Genomic DNA, 4918 nt, shown 5'->3' with positions numbered 1-4918 from the left:
GATAAATATACCAAATAAAACAGGTTGTGCAAGAAATGTCACGTATATCTGTTAGCCTTGTGTGCAATCTGGAAACCGAGCAACTATGTGTGTGCACCATCTGGAAAAGGATATCAGAGAACCATTTCTGTTGTCTCACAGATAGAAGGTTCTGTTTTAACTCAAAGAGGTGAGACTGGAGAAGCAGCTCGTTGTTGCTGCAGCAGCAGAATCTCCTCAGAAAATCTGGTAGGAAGGATCAAGTCTAGCAAAATAATGTCAAAAAGGGTTTTGTTACAATTTACACATAATTACATCCATGTAAGATTTACAGATTTGGCCCTGAACAGAAAAATAATTATGTCATCAGAAATGAAAATAGTTTAACTAGATTTATTCAACAACAACGAAATTATCAACAGTGTGTTTAGTTTCCAGAAAGATTGACCATTTTTTAAAATATTCACCATCAATGAGGGTGAATGGAGAAACAGTTTGTGACACGTGATAAGTGAGCGGGGCAGCAGTAGCTCAGGAGGTAGAGCGGGTTGCAGGATCGACCCCGGTTCCTGGCAAAGAATAATGCTGTTGTGTCCTTGGGCAAGACACTTAACCCACCATGCTTGTTGGAGGTGGTCGGAGGGACTGGTGCCAGTCAGCAGCCTAGTTTCCATCAGTGTCCCCCAAGGCAGCTGTGGCTACAATGTAGCTCATCATCACCAGTGTGTGAAGGTGTGTGTTGGAGCCTTCTGACTCTGAAAGGTGTCTTACAAGTGTGGGTCATTTATCATTTAAAACTGGTATAATAAAGAACGGAAGTCGAAAGAGAACATCCACTGAAATGAATACTTGTTTTTGTTTTAAGGTTGTTTTTAATTACCGGTATAATGGAATATGATCAGAAAGGAAAACATTGATTAGAATCTGTGCCATTAAAGAGCAAGTCACCCACAAATCAACTTTTTTTTGCTGATAAACTAAAATCGTGCTGCAGACACGTGTCGTCAATAATTTGGCACTTCAGTGCATCTTAGTTAAAATTTAAATATTCTGCCTAAAACTGTCAGTGTTACGCCGTTGTCAGATAAAAACTCTGCACTGTATTTGGATTTAAATCTGCCACCGCTATTGGCTAAGAGGTATGCTATGATGTAAACTGGTACATTATGATGTCACAATGCTGTCGTGAGCTTGTGTGTGTGTGTGTATTTGTTAGCGGCTCCGCCCTCTCGGTCTGCCAGGCAACAGCATTTGTTGCATTTTTCAAACATGAAGTGGGAGTGGAGTTAGACTCTGGTAGGGGGGTGACTTGCTCTTTAACTGTACAGTATTTATCATCATGCTTAAAACTAATTCTGAAATGGAGGCACCTAGAATCTGTCGTTCATGCTGTTATAACCTCCTGCTTCCTGTGCCAATGCACTGACCAGTACCCCTTTCTCGGCTTTGAACCGGCTGCAGGTTGTTCAGAATGCTGCAGCCAGGTTCCCGACAAGCACCAGCCACTGCAGTCAAATGACTTTGGTTCTGGCGCAGCTTCACTTTAGGATAGGATTTACCTGATCATTACATTTAAAGCGCTCAAGGGCCTGGTACCAACGTATCTGTCCAAGCTGCTCTCTCACTATGTCCCTATGCATGTGCTGAGGTCTGCCGATCTTCTGCTGCTCTCTACACCACAGGTGAGATACTAATCTAGGGAGGACGGGCTTTTGTGTGTGCCGCCCCGACACTCTGGATCTCACTGTTTCTGTCGGACAGACAGGCTCCACCTCTTGCCTGTTATGTTCAATAACTCACTTTTATGGCTTGGCCTTTGGGCAGTGACTTCAGTGCTTCTGTCTGAGGTTTTACTGATTGATTGTTTTACCTGTTGTTGCAACTTGTCTTGATAGAGCTCTCATGCTGTGTTTAAATGTGCTCTACAAATAAACTGGTATGGTACGATCTGTTTTTTTCTTCTTCTTTCCTTCTGAATGCAAAGTGTCGGCCCTTCAGTGTCCTCAGACACCATTATGATCATCATCATGAAGGTAGATACTGAGGACACCTAGAGGCAAACAGAAGTAACAACAGCAACTGTAAGTACACCAGCACCTTTTGATAGGAGACTTGAACGCGTTTGTTTTGGTAAAACTGCTTTTGATTCTCCACCAGGCAACAATAAAATGTGACTGAAAGCATAAAAACTGCAAATCCTGCAAGAATTATTTTTTGTAGCAATTTGCAAAAGGCTGCAACAAAAAGCAACCACAAATCAGTCAGTGTGGTTTGGTTTATTGTACCTGTAAAACAACTTTTACTGTCTAAGAAATGTCATTTCTAAAGCAATAAAATACCACAAAAATAATATAGAATTATTAAATATTTCACACTAAATTCCCAGAGTCATGTGCCGTATGGGCAGGGATTTAAAGCGTTATATATTTAATATATTTTAAAGAAAACGTATACATTTACTGGTAAATTATTTTAAAAAGTCATAATTTTCCATGGAGTTCTGTTTTCTACCAGAAGATGTCGCTACAGGTTCAGTATTAGTGTCTTCTTTCATTACAAGTAAAATTTTATTGTCACAACTGTTATTATTTAATACTTTAAAAAGTTTTTTCTAAAGAATGATTTCATGACATTAGACGGTAAAAAAATACAAGATTTTTATTAAATGTATGTTGTTTACAGAGATAAACTGTAAATACATTCAAGATCAAAACAAATAAAATAACTTCATACAAAAGTTTGTGTATCAGGACATCAAACATCATTTTTATATGTGACATATTAAGGTAAAAATAACATTAGATTAACAACAGCACAGAAACAATTGTGGGAAAGTAATTTAGTCATCAGAGGGGTTTCTATTATAATTGTTTTAAATTGAAATTCACTCGTTTCAGGCAGATGCTTGAGTGAACCATTGAAACATATTGAATTTTTTAGGCTCTTTTCTTTGTGGATTTGATCTGTGGCTCGATCCAGTTTTAGCTAGTCTTAGGTTGTCGACATTACATGTGAATCTTCATAAATAGTTTAGGCTTTAGACTAAATCAGCGCCCTGGCTGGAACTTGAAGCATAAAACAAATAGATGTAAAAAGCATCATTTGGTCATAGAACTTTTTGAGGTATTTAACCACAATTATAACTTCTGTAAAAATCAGCCAGACAGCAAATCACACCCACTGTCATGTTCCTGGGCAGAGGTGAGTCACACCTTCTCCTCTCACCAGACTCTGAGCTAATTCTCCACAGGTGAGGAGCAGGGGGAGCGGCAGCTGCAGGAGATTTCCCAATCAGGGACGCGGGTTCAAAAGGAGGATGGAGACACATCACTTTGCCGGATGATTGCACCAGTTTAGGTAGCACCAGCCACTCGACTCTGAACTTTGATCTTGTTAATTCGTGTTTTGACTCGCCTTCGACTAGTGGATTTATGACCTTGGATTGTATTTTGGATTTGGAATTGGATTATCCCTTACGCCTGTTTTTGTCTCGCTCAGGATCATCTCATCATCTACTCACCCTCGCTGTCTTTGTTTTCTGGAACATACTCATCACGTCCCATCCTCCTCCGCCGTTCCTGTTTGGCTTTCCCTCTGCTACCTCACCCCTCCTGGATCTCTCATCCTCTGCCCAGCGTCCTCCCCGGCTTCCCCTCCTCTCCTGATTAACCTGAGCACCTCAGAGACTCGAGCCGTATTGCTCATCCCACAGGACTTCCCTGTGCGGTTTCAGTTCCTGTTTTTATAATAAAGACATTTTACTTTACTGCTTTGGACTACGTGTGCTGATTCTGCTTGTCTTGGGTTAGACACTTACCTCGAGCCATGACACCCACTGAGCAACAAATATTGTAGAGCATGAAAAGAGCTTTGCATGGCATATTTGTAACTGCAGGCTGAGGAATTTTCACAGTTCTGACCCGTCAATCTTTTTTGGATCGGCTTTACTTCTGCCTATAGCATCTGTCAAAAACAAAGAAGCAGAGAGAGATTTGAACAGAAAAGTGCATTTTGTTGGCCTGAGCGCATTAAGACGTAGATTGTTAACTTCTTCTGCACATGTATGTGTTTATGTTAGCTGATTCACTTCATTTATCCTCCAGGCATTAAAGGGTCCTGAAAATTGTCTGTCGCGCCCTTGCGTCCAACGCTGACCCCATCAAAGGCCACATCTGCTGCACGTAGCATCCAAATGACCCATGTTTGGCTCCCATTTTTCTTCTGTGATCAAGCAGTCAACAAGAGAAGATGAAGTCCACTGCAGTCCACCTGTGCACCATCACGGGCAGCAAATCCTCCAGTCTGACCTTCATTCCTGCAGCGATGCTTGTCTAAAGCCTGTGATGTATGAATATGGTCAAAACTGACCCAAACACCAGTTATGCTGCACCACTGTCGGACGTTGTTGACAATATTAGTTGTGTTTGCATAAAATTGTCCTGTTTCTTATATATTTTTGATATGCTCAGTTAGTCTGCTCTATGAGAAAAACAAGTCAGAAAGTTCCGTTTTTGTGTAACAAAACTACATAAAGCTTCAACCACAACGTTATAACTTTACGTTTTATCAGAAATACTAGAGAAAAAAAACAGGATACTTTACAAAAAAACTACTAAATGATTACGCAACCACTGTACATTATTTATTGGGCACAGAAATGGCTACAAATAACACAAACTCATCTGCTGGTGTGTAGTTAGAGTGCACAAACATGAATTTGTTCCATTGTAATCGTCAGCTTGGGTCCTCTGCTGTTCTGCTCTTTCTACTTTCCTCACGATCCACTGATTTCCCTCTTTCCTTACATTATTATGTTTTATCACATTTTCCCCCCTCATTTTAAACATGTTTTTAATCATTTCTGTAAATCTTTTATATACATTTATTTATTTATTTATTTATTGTGAAGCGCCTCGTGATTTTTATCTTGAGAGGCACT

General features: G+C 40.1%; 1 long non-coding RNA gene across 1 annotated transcript; it reads left to right on the top strand.

Annotated features, from left to right (window-relative positions):
- The first annotated feature begins 3204 nt into the window (after positions 1 to 3204).
- Positions 3205 to 3745, top strand: LOC129163661 (uncharacterized). Its single transcript, XR_008563455.2, has 2 exons — positions 3205 to 3336; positions 3478 to 3745. It is a non-coding gene; the product is annotated as an uncharacterized lncRNA (long non-coding RNA).
- Positions 3746 to 4918: the final 1173 nt, after the last annotated feature.

This window comes from Nothobranchius furzeri, chromosome 18 (assembly GCF_043380555.1).
Source record: "Nothobranchius furzeri strain GRZ-AD chromosome 18, NfurGRZ-RIMD1, whole genome shotgun sequence".
Classification (NCBI taxonomy): domain Eukaryota; kingdom Metazoa; phylum Chordata; class Actinopteri; order Cyprinodontiformes; family Nothobranchiidae; genus Nothobranchius; species Nothobranchius furzeri.
Note: the sequence above shows the minus strand (reverse complement) of the source record. Positions and strands in the feature narration are given on the sequence as shown.